Genomic DNA, 12,552 nt, shown 5'->3' with positions numbered 1-12,552 from the left:
TCATTGCCATATCTCCTTCCACCTGCTCTATCATCATTGCCATGTCCTATCTCCCCTCACCTCCTCCATCACCATGCCATGTATATCTCCCCCACCTCCTCCATCACCATGCCATGTATATCTCCCCCCACCTCCTCCATCACCATAACATGCATATCTCCCCCTACCTCCTCCATCATGCCATGCATATCTCCCCTACCTTCTCCATTACAATGCCATGCATATCTCCCCCCACCTTCTCCATCACCATGCTATGCATATCTCCCCCCACCTGCTCTATCATCACTTCCATGTCATATCTCCCCCCACCTCCTCCATCACCATGCCATGCATATCTCCCCCTACCTCCTCCATCACCATGCCATGCATAATTCCCCCATATCCTCCATCCCCATGCCATGCATATCTCCCCCCATCACCATGCCATATCTCCCCCCACCTTCTCCATCATCATGTCCATGCCATATCTCCCCCACCTCCTCCATCACCATGCCATATCTCCCCCCACCTCCTCCATCATTGTGACATATTCCCCTCACCTACCCCATTGCCATGCAATATCTCCCCCCACCTCCTTCATCACTATTGTTCTCCCTCTTCTTCCCCCCGCCTCCTCCATCACCATTGCTCTCCCTCATCTCCCCCCACCCCCCACCATCACCATTGCTCTCCCTCATCTCCCCCCACCTCCTACATCACCACTGATTTCCCCCATTTCCAGTCCAGTGTATTAGTTAAAAAAAAACACTTACCTCTCAGCACGCTCCCTCGCAGCATCGTCCTCTGCTTCCTGCCCAGCATCTTTCTCTCTGACACAGGCTCACGCTGCATGATGACGTCATCAAGCAGCGAGAGCCTGTGTCAGGGAGGAAGCGCCGGGCAGGAAGCAGAGGTGAGGACGGATCCCTCCAGCTTCGCTGCCATTCTCCTCCTGTCAGCAGCAGAGCTGGAAGGATCGCTCCCTGCCCACTGCACAAGATTGCCCTCATCAATTACACTGCAAGGGCCCTCCTGACTCTCAGGGCCCTTGCAGTGCGGACCACCAGTGGACATGTTAACCAGGGGCCCCGTTCGTCCTGCTCGGGAGCCTGCTGAGAACCCGGGACCACCGGAGAATTATCCGGTGTCCCGGTGCCCCAGTCCGACCCTGCCTCCAGCTGTCTATAGGGCATAATGGCTGCTTCCCAGTACTTGGATTTCAAAAGGTTTAAACCAGTGCATTATATCTATTCGACTTATCCCTCTGCTACTTTATTTAGTGTTGACTGTCTCATTTTTTGGGGATGCCTTATCCTCCATAGCTTTTGTTCTCAGAAGACATTGTGTCAGAGGAAATGGATAAAATGATTCCAAAGCCAATCTGTGATGCAGGTTATTCAAGCCGAGGTGGTACAGATACTGTACATGGAAGTAGCCAGCAAAATGTCAACGTGAGAATCAGGTGCGAGAGGTGAGGCAAGAAGTGCTGGCCATTTATCACTCCAAGGCACTGTCAGGCAACACTGATGATTAATTGATGATAAGTCAATTAATTGAAGATAATGATGATGATTTTGTGTTGGACAAAACGTAGTAACCGGACAGGGTTGACAAGGAGTTAAGGTCAATAGAGGAGAAGGTTACAGATGCCGATGATACACAGCATGCATCAAAATCATCTTCTGGAGCCAAATAAGCTTTTCCTGCTGTTAGCTTTGGAGCAGGAAATGCCACTTATACTGTTTGTGGAGGAGGCTCTACAGAGCTTGAAAGGTCTGGTCTCAGTGGTGGCCAGGCACTGTTTGTGGAGGAGGCTCTACAGAACTTGAAAGGTCTGGTCTCAGTGGTGGCCAGTCATACAAGCAGGCATCTTGAGTGTGGGAGTTCAATTTCATGTCACAGCCAGATGATTGTTTGGCATTCTGCAGGCTCTACAAAAGGAAATAAGTAGTGGATGCCCTTGCTCTTATAGACTATGACCTAGATCTCTCCATCAGCACATGAGGCGACATCACTTGGCAGAGTCAAGCAAGCCAGAAAACAGAGTACACCTCCTCCCCCTTCTCACCACGCTTTCTGTCATCTAAGTCACCCTTAGGTAGCACCTGTTCGGTGTCTTCATCACCACAATTATCATTTTCATACTTCTTTAATGCATGTCATACTTTAAGTATGCCTCTTTCTACTCCTTATTCATCAAAATGGCAAATGTCCATTGCCAATTATGTGTCTAGGATTAGCCGTATGCTCCTAATCAACCATATGCTCCCAGGCTGGTCTGCCAACTAAACTCACATCTTGTTAAGTTGCTGGTGGTGCAGTCACTGCCTTATCAGCATGTTGATTCTCCTGCCTTTTAAGATATGATGGTGTGCAATCAGCATCTTTGGAAGATAACCAGCCACCATTGTTTCTTGTAGAAAAGGGGCACCTGCTCTCTGTTTTCACGTGCAGGAGAACTTAGCTGTTCTTTAAACTTGTCTTTGAGCTCCAAAGATTGCTGCACTATAGATAACTGGAGTAGCAACTATGGCCAGGGATAACATACTTTTTGAGTTTCACAGCTTACTGGATTAATGTATTTTTTAGCAACAATACACAATTGCATAAGTCAAAGGTGGGAAGACCTCTGTGACTGGGAACTACATCTGTTTCCATCTCCAGGCTGGGGTACATTGTCCTTTTTAGGACATGATCAGATATCAAAGTCAAACATCAGAATAATGTCAGTTTGAAGCTGAATACCCTGTCTGAGAACTGACTTTGATATCTAACTTTGACATCTGACTTTAACATCTGACTTTGATATCTGACTGTGACATCTGACTTTGATATCTGACTTTGATATCTGACTTTGATATCTGACTGTGACATCTGACTGTGACATCTGACTGTGACATCTGACTGTGACATCTGACTATATGTGACTTTGATATGTGACTTTGATATGTGATTCTGACATCTGACTTTGAGATATGACTTTGATAACTAAGTTTGACATTTGATTGACATCTTACTTTAATATCTGACTCAGACACCAAACTCAGTTATCAAAGTCATATCTCAATGTCATAACTTAAAGTCATAACTTAAAGTAACTTGTCAAAGTCACATATCTAAGTCAGACATCAAAGTCAGATGTCAAAGTTATATATCAAATTCAGACCTCAGACAGGGTATTTAGCCTCAAAGTGACGTTTTTCTGATGTTTGACTTTGATACCTGATCATGTCCTAAAAAGGACACTGCACAGGGGTTATCTGTCTCCTCGTACATCTCCTCTGAATTCTTCTCAGCTGATGTGACTTATTCCTAAACAAGCACAGGGTACATCATTGATTTAAGAAACCACCCCCATTCTTTTGCCCATGCAAGGCAAAGCACTACCAAACAGTTTCACAAATTGACACCCTGGGGGAAAAAAGTCACAGGGTGGAAGAGTTGCTAAGGTGCATCATGTGTCAATTCACCTGCTGGCTTGCTCTCCATGAAATAGAACTTGGAATTGTTGTGAGCGACAATGTCAGAAACATTCTGGATGACTTATGGTAAGGCAAAAACAAGCTTTGGAGTAGAAAGATGAAGAAGAATAGGAGGAAGAGTAGCAGCAGCATATGGAAGTGGATAAGGACATAGACTAGGCACAAACTGGGAATGAGGCAGACAGTCAGTTAGAAAATGATGACTTTGATGCTGGCCATGACAATCAACCATTGCAGTGGAGTTATGACAATGAAACAAAGGGGCTCTTGGTCGTGCTTGCAGACATTGCAATGAAAATGTGGTATCCAGCTCCAAGTAAAAACATGCATTTAATTAGTCCATGTTAAAAATTACATCCATGAGGAAAGGGTGTAGGGGGTAGGTGGACAGTGCTAAGTGTTTCGAACGATCTGGCATTCTTTGTCACAGCTTCTGGAACAGTGGGTCAGTGCATCTTAAACTCCATTGACAATTAAAAACCAATGTGCTGATTTAATCACATGGTTAGGCGCGTCCACAGACATCATCGCTGAAAAGAAATCAGCATGGATTTCGGAACAGTATGTAAGCGTATCCTGAATTCTCTCAAAGAATTGAAGACGGGTGAAATAATTAGTTCACATTATCAAAGTATGAATCGACATCGCTGATAGAAGAAAACTCAAACATTATTAATATATACAAATACACAATTGACAATTTAAAAATAAGAATGAGTATAAAAAAATCCAAAAACACCATCTAAGGAGAAACATAGAGACAAGACGAGAAATACATATCTCTCTCGATTATTTAGTAGTGAAACATTACCTCTCTGCGTAGGTTTAGACCCTGTGGAACACACAAGCCCAAATTAAAGATCCAGTACACTTCTTTGGTGCACAGTCGTCTCATATGATCACCACCCCTGTAAGATTTAATAATTCTTCCTATACCCATCACATGTACAGATGAAATCTGTCTATTATGTTGAGAAATGAAATTCTTAGATGCCTGAGATATATTGCAATTGGCAGTATTAGTAGATAGTATGCCAGTAATATGTTCTGATATACGGATTTTTAATCTGCATGAGGTGCATCCAACACAAACTTTCTGACTAGTGATGAGCGAGCACTTAAATGCTCGGGTACTCATTGCTCGGGTCGAGCAAATTGGAATACTCGGGTGCTCGACCCGAGCAAAGAGCCCAATGTAAGTCTATGGGAAACTCGAGCATTTTTCAGGTGGCTCCCCCCTGCGGTCTGCAGAGAGCCTAAAAATTGCCCAAATCGATGGGAACAGTGCTCAAATGACATGGGAACAGAATGGGGAAGACCCCTAGAAGCATTTCTGACTCCCAGGTCACTGCTGTCAACAACGTTGTCAGAGTATTACGCCACTTTTACAGACTCACAATAAAACATAAAAAAAACAAAAACAAAATGGATTTTCCTGGGAAATATATTAAGGAACATCTTTTCCATGGTAATGACTTGTATATAAGGCAAAATAAATAACCAAAACCAAAATACTCCTCCACACCTTGGGCAATGTTCACACGTAGAAATTTTTGATACGTTTTTGCAATTTTGCATTGCTTTCAACAAAGACAAATGCATGCACTGGGAAATGTCATTTTAACATTTTACAACCTTATCTGGCCATGTGGTGTGTGACACATCATCAGAAACATGCATACAGTGCTGAAAAGACATGGGAACAGCATGGAGAAGACCTCTGGAAGCATTTCTGACTTCCAGGTCCCTGCCTAAAAGTGTGCCCATCATAAGTGATCCTTGGCGCATGCGAAGATGCCTCCTGCCATGCACCTGTCATTGCAGACTTGCAACAATCACCATCCACATCCTTGTCCCAGTGCAGCGTTCAGTTGTCCCTATCCCATTCTTTGGAATGCAAGCGCAAGTATGCAGCCAGCCACCCACCCACCCACAGGCTGCAATACTATACTGCCAAATTTTTGACAGCTGCTTGCACTTGAAATGTGGCCTTTTAGGCTTGTGGAGGCGGAAACTTTTCATAACCTCATGCCAGCGGCGGCCGGGTGTCCATACTCGGTCCCCAGCAGCCACTGTTTCTCCCGTCTCCGCCTTCCACAAGCACGGGCCCCACAACATTACCCATGCCCTCCCCAGTGCACTTACTGGGAAGGACCGCCTAACCACAAACACGTGGACAGATGAATGTGGCCAGGGACGGTACAGAGCCAATCCACAGCTTTTTCTGCTGAGAGTTGTATTTAGCTCGGTGAAAGGACGGGCATAGAGGGAAACCTTATCTACCATGGGTTTCATTTCTCCCAGGAAGTCCTCTAATGCAGCTTGTTGCAGAAGCAATGGCAGCCCGTCCAATATCAACTCGCACTTGTCGGTGGTGATTTGACACACAAACATCTTTCTTTGCGCATTTAATTTAATGAATACAGAGTTGGACAATGGCCTGATCTGCAATGCAGTTTAAGAAATAACATAAGCATGTCTGATCCACATTAAAAAAGCAGCCATAGAGTGTCCGGGAACCTTCCCCCACACTTTTCTTAGCCAGGGCTGCTTCTCGGCAGGGTTGGACGGGCCCACCAGAGAACCGGAGACTACTCCGGTGGGCCCTGGCTTCTCCTTCAGGACAGTTAATAGTGCCGAGGTGAGGCCATGATGATGGTAGAGCCCACCATCTGCTTAGTTTTCTGTTACTTGGAATGCAAGCGCAAGTATGCAGCCAGCCAAACAGGCTGCAACAATAAACTGCCAGATTTATGGGCAGCTGCTTGCACTTGAAATGTGGCCTTTTAGGCTCGTGGAGGTGGAAGCTGTCCACAATCTTATGGCTGCTGCGACTGGGTATCCATACTCGATCCCCAGCCGCCCTTTTTTTTTCCCGTTATCGTCTCCGCATTCCACAAGCATGGGTCCCACAACATTACCCGTGCCCTCCCCAGTGCACTTACTGGGAAGGACCGCCTAACCACAAACACGTAGACAGGTGAAGGTGGCCAGGGACGGTACGGAGCCTGTCCACAGCTTTTTTTGCTGAGAGTTGTTTTTAACTCGGTGAAAGGACTGGCATAGAGGCATACCGTATCTACTCTGGGTGTCATTTCTCCATCACCATTTTCCGCCCATTGTCACACACGACCATGCCTGACCGTATGTTCAGCGGTGATAGCCACAGATCAGGCTGCTGTGTTACAGATTTCAACAACTCTGCAGCGCTGGGCGATTTGTCAATTAAGCAATAAGCATGTTATCTTCAGCACAGCCTGTTGAAGCTTGGACAAGGCAGTGTTGTCAGCGTGTGACTGATGTGGTCATTTCGGAGTTGGAGGAGGAGGTGCAGGAGCTTAACAATATGACTACATTGAGGTTAAATTGGTGACGCTGTTTTCTATACTAAAGAAAGATCCTATTGTTTTGTTTTTTATATGCTATTTTTTAAGACAAATGCATTTACCGGGAAATGTCATTTTAACATTTTACAACCTTATGTGGCAATGTGGTGTGTGACACATCAGCAGACACATCCTTTTTTATTTATGATGGATGTACTCTGAAAGTCATAAAGCCTATTTTTATAGGGCCATCAGACGGCCCTTACTATTCTTAAAAGGCCAGCAGTCGACCCTCGCTATTGTTAGAGAGCCATCAGCCAGCTATGCTTTGTTGTTCCCATTATTAACAAGTGGGTCTCATATACTGTTATTGCGTATCCAGTGACTGCAAGGGCTGCCAAAAATTTGGACGCAACTCAATACCCCTTTGAAGAGACATAGAGGAGGGTCTCAGTAAAAAAAATGTTCCCATATAAAGGAGCGTGTTTCCTATTGTGGTAATGCCCATGCTGTGACTGCAAGGGATGCCAAAATTTGGGAAAAACCCCATTAAGAATTTAAAGACACATAGAGCAGGGCCACAGTAATGACAAATTCCCATTAGAAAGGAGAGAGTCTGCTATACAGTTAAAGGGTATGCAGTGAGTCCAACGGTTGACCAGTTTTAGAAAAAAACCACTAAGAATTTAAAGACACATAGAGCAGGGCCACAGTAATGAAAAATTCCCATAAGAAAGGAGAGAGTCTGCTATACAGTTATAGGGTATGCAGTGAGTCCAAAGGTTGACCAATTTTAGGAAAAACCCCACTAAGAATTTAAAGACCCACAGAGCAGGGCCACAGTAACAAGGTACGACATATTCCCATTAGAAAGGAGAGAGTCTGCTATACAGTTATAGGGTATGCAGTGAGTCCAAGGGCTGACCAATTTTAGGAAAAACCCCACTAAGAATTTAAAGACACATAGAGCAGGGCCACAGTAACAAGTATGACATGTTCCCATTAGAAAGGAGAGGGTCTGCTATACAGTTATAGGGTATGCAGTGTGTCCAACGGCTGACGAATTTTAGGAAAAACCCCACTAAGAATTTAAAGACACATAAAGCAGGGCCACAGTAACAAGGTACGACATGTTCCCATAAGAAAGGAGAGAGTCTGCTATACAATTATAGGGTATGCAGTGAGTCCAACGGCTGACCAACTTTAGAAAAAAAAAACATTAAGAATTTAAAGACACATAGAGCAGGGCCACAGTAACTACAAAATCCCATAAGAAAGGAGAGAGTCTGCTAAACAGTTATAGGGTATGCAGTGAGTCCAAAGGCTGACCAATTTAATTAAAATCCCACTAAGAATTTAAAGACACATAGAGCAGAGCCACAGTAACAAGGTACGACATGTTCCCATTAGAAAGGAGAGAGTCTGCTATACAGTTATACGGTATGCAGTGAGTCCAAAGGCTGACCAATTTTAGAAAAAAAAACCATTAAGAATTTAAAGACACATAGAACAGGGCCACAGTAACTACAAAATCCCATAAGAAAGGAGAGAGTCTGCTATAAAGTTATAGGGTATGCAGTGAGTCCAAAGGCTGACCAATTTTATTAAAAACCCCACTAAGAATTTAAAGACACATAGAGCAGAACCACAGTAACAAGGTACGACATGTTCCCATTAGAATGGAGAGAGTCTGCTATACAGTTATAGGGTACGCAGTGAGTCCAACGGCTGACCAATTTTAGCAAAAACCCCACTAACAATTTAAAGACAAATAGAGCAGGGCCACAGTAACAAGGTACAACAAATTCCCATTAGAAAGGAGAGAGTCTGCTACACAGTTATAAGGTATGCAGTGAGTCCAATGGCTGACCAATTTTAGGAAAAACCCCACTAAGAATTTAAAGACAGATAGAGCAGGGCCACAGTAACAAGTATGACATGTTCCCATTTGAAAGGAGAGGGTCTGCTATACAGTTATAGGGTATGCAGTGAGTCCATCGGCTGAACAATTTTAGGAAAAGCCACACTAAGAATTTAAAGACATATAGAGCAGGGCCACAGTAACGACAAATTCCCATTAGAATGGAGAGAGTTTGCTATACAGTTATAGGGTATGCTGAGAGTCCAAAGGCTGAACAATTATAGTAAAAACCCCACTAAGAATTTAAAGACACAGAGTAGGGCCACAGTAACAAGTATGACATGTTCCCATTAGAAAGGAGAGAGTCTGCTATACAGTTATAGGGTATGCAGTGAGTACAACGGCTGACCAAATTTAGGAAAATCCCCACTCACAAATTTAAAGAGACATAGAGCACAGCCACAGTAATGACAAATTCCCATTAGAAAGCAGAGTCTCCCATAGTGTTGGCCTATTGTAACATACCTGGCGGCGTCCTTGCACGGTGGTCCATCTCCCACTGTGCAAGAGCGCGCACTTGATCTCCAGTCCAGAATGTCTCTCTGGCTTCCCTCCATGCTGTCTGTTTGTGTCTGTTTCTGCTGCTTAAGGGCGGTGCCCGATCACTTCCTGCTTTTTGTACCTGCTGTGGGTCACACCCCTTGTGCGTCCTCAGCCTATTGCTGTCTGTCACCTGGTATATAGCTCAGCTGCTCCCATCTATCCCTGGTCCCGTTCTTTGTCTCCTGCTTTGCGGTATCAGTTCCCGTGTCTGAACTGAGTCCTGTCTATGTCTCCTGCCTTGCGGTATCAGTTCCCGTGTCTGAACTGAGTCCTGTCTATGTCTCCTGCCTTGCGGTTTCAGTTCCCATGTCTGAACTGAGTCCTGTCTGTGTTCTCTTGTCTGCCTATCCTGGAGGCTGTATTTCCAGGCCTGTCTGAACACGCTCCTAGCCTGTTCCTCCCGCCTTCTAGGGGCCGATTACCTAGATCCATTCCTGTATCTTGTCTGTCCTGTCTGAACACGCTCTTAGCCTGTTCCTCCCGCCTTCTAGGGGTCGATTACCTAGACCCGCTCCTGTATCTTGTCTGTCCTGTCTGAACACGCTCCTTGCCTGTTCGTCCCGCCTCTCTGGGGGCCGTATTCCCAGACCCGCTCCTGTATCCCTCTGCAGTGTCGGTCTCCTCCGTACACTCAGTTCCAGTCTGAACTCTCTCCTATCCTTTACCTGTTTTGCCTCTATGTCCGTTCCCTTCCTTTTTCTGCAGAGTCTGAACTCGTACCTACTCCTGCTTGTTGTCTCTGTACTCCCGTTTGTGAGTTTGTGGTCCACTCGCTACTTCACTGCAAGTACCCTGTGGGTATCTGGCTCTGCCTTTCTCTTCCTGTCTGTTCCGTGTGAACAGAGCTCTGTTCTCCCTATTCTGACTCCTTTGCTCACCGCTCCGGCAGTTCTAGCCTGCTCTGGGTCCTTTGCTCACCGCTCCGGCGGTTCTAGCCTGCTCTGACTCCTTTGCTCACCGCTCCGGCGGTTCTAGCCTGCTCTGACTCCTTTGCTCACCGCTCCGGCGGTTCTAGCCTGCTCTGACTCCTCTGCTCACCGCTCCGGCGGTTCTAGCCTTCTCTGACTCCTTTGCTCACCGCTCCGGCGGTTCTAGCCTGCTCTGACTCCTTTGCTCGCTGCTCCGGCAGCCTTGCTCCGCTCTTACCCTTTTGCTTACTGCTCCGGCAGTCTTGCTCCTCTCTTGCTCACTGCTCCAGGCGGTCTCGTCCTGCTTTACTCTTGCTCACTGCTCCGGCAGTCTCGCTCAGCTCTGACCCTTTGCTCACCGCTCCTGGCGGCCTTGTCCTGCTCTACTCTTGCTCACCACTCCAGGCGGTCTTGTCCTGCCCTGTTCTCGCTCACCTCTCTGGGCGGCCTCACTCTGCTGTGTTTGTCCGCCACATCTGTGGTTCTGTTCCTGAGTCCCAGTGTGTACTGGGTCCTATCCCGCCAGTGTTCCTACCTGCTAGTGCCTCCCTGTCTGCACTCTAGCTGTGCTTGCCTGTACCCCTCTGCCTGTATTGTTCCTGAGTCCCAGTGTGTACTGGGTCCTATCCCGCCTGTGTTCCTACCTGCTAGTGCCTCCCTGTCTGCACTCTAGCTGTGCTTGCCTGTACCCCCCTGCCTGCATACCCGCCTGTCTGCATGCCAGTCGTGCCTGCCTATACCCACCAGTCTGTGCGCCAGCCTAACCAGCCTGTTCCTGTATTCCCCTATGTGGGACAACAGCCGTGTCCGGGGTCTGTCCTGGAGTAGCACCTGGTCCCTCTGCTCGGTTCCTCCTTGGTGCACTGGCGTCGTATGCCGTCGTGCGACCCTGGTCGGATCGGGTGAATACCTAGTTACGCCCCTCCAGGCATTCACTCTCCGGCACGGTCCAGTGGAACCACTACTCCCGCACACGCCAGTCAGTCCGGGCGTGTGCATAACAGCATGCTCAGGCCATGGTTCCCGTTGAGCCCCACGGCCTTCGCTCTCTGAGAAGTTTTCCAGCGAATACATGCATTAAAATAAATAAATAAATTTTTTTTTCCTTAGCTGAGTACCAGGCGAATTACGCACCGTCCAGATGGATCTATCAGCTCTCGTTCCTGCGGATCCGCCACGTTACTATGGGGATCCAAGACAGTGTCGTGCATTTGTGGAGCAATGCATGCTACACTTTAAGGCCTACCCTCTCTATTTTCCTTCCGATTGGGCTAAAGTGGCCTTTATGATTGACTACCTAGCGGGTGATGCCTTGAAATGGGTCACCCCCCTATGGGAAGCATGGGATCCTGTCGTCCTTGACCTGCAGGCCTTCCTGGTGGCCTTTCGTATGGTCTTCGAGGACCCTAACCCTGAAGCCCCTGCTGAAGCCTCACTTCCCAATATCCCGGAGCAGCCCCGACAGGTAATGTGTGTGGGTAGCGCAATAGTTCTCCAGCCCAATGAGACTACTGCCCACCCAGAATCCTCACAGGGTGACTACGCTTTCCAGAATACTTCTCCCAACCTCAAGAGGCAGTCCAGACGTGCTAGACGTAGAGGCAAGCCGTCACGCCAGGGTCTGTCCTCCCTGAGACCTCCTGACCCCAACCTTGAAGTCCCTACTGAAGCTTCATCTCCCTGTATCCCGGAGAAGCCCCAACGGGTAATGTGCGTGGGTAGTGCACCAGTTCTCCTGCCCGAAGAGACTTCTGCCCATCCAGACTCCACACAGGAGAACTTCCTGCACCCGGCATCAGATGCTTCACCCACTTTAACCGGTGTGCATGTCCAAGGATGCTCAAAAGCTGTGGTTACCTCAGAGTCTGTGCACCTCTACTACCTGGTGGAGGACCCCCTGTTGCCTCCTGAATCCTCCGGGATACCACTCGATGACAAATGGAGAGAGACTTCTCTACACCCGGTACTCGATACTTTGTCCGCTTCGTCCTGTGAGCCTGACAATGGGTACCCCAAAGTGGTAGTTACCCCCGAGTCTCTACACCCCTCCAACCAGGCGGAGGACCTCCAGTTGTCTCCTGAACCCTTCGGGGTGCTACCTGGTAGTGAAAGGACAGAGACTCTCCTATACTCTGTACCTGATACCTCGCTCGCTTCGTCCAGTGAGTCCAACCTAGTGTACTCCGAAGCAGAGGTTACTCCCGAGTCTCTACACCCCTCTGACCAGGCGGAGGACCTCCAGTTGTCTCCAGAACCCTTCGGGGTGCTACCTGGTAGCGAAAGGACAGAGACTCTCCTATACTCTGTACCTGATAGCTCGCTCGCTTCGTCCACTGAGTCCAACCTAGTGTACTCCGAAGCAGTGGTTACTCCCGAGTCTCTACACCCCTCCG

Source organism: Phyllobates terribilis, unplaced genomic scaffold (genome assembly GCF_046119375.1).
Source record: "Phyllobates terribilis strain yellow unplaced genomic scaffold, ASM4611937v1 Scaffold_1__5_contigs__length_1240528914, whole genome shotgun sequence".
Taxonomy (NCBI): domain Eukaryota; kingdom Metazoa; phylum Chordata; class Amphibia; order Anura; family Dendrobatidae; genus Phyllobates; species Phyllobates terribilis.
This window is presented reverse-complemented; position numbering follows the sequence as displayed.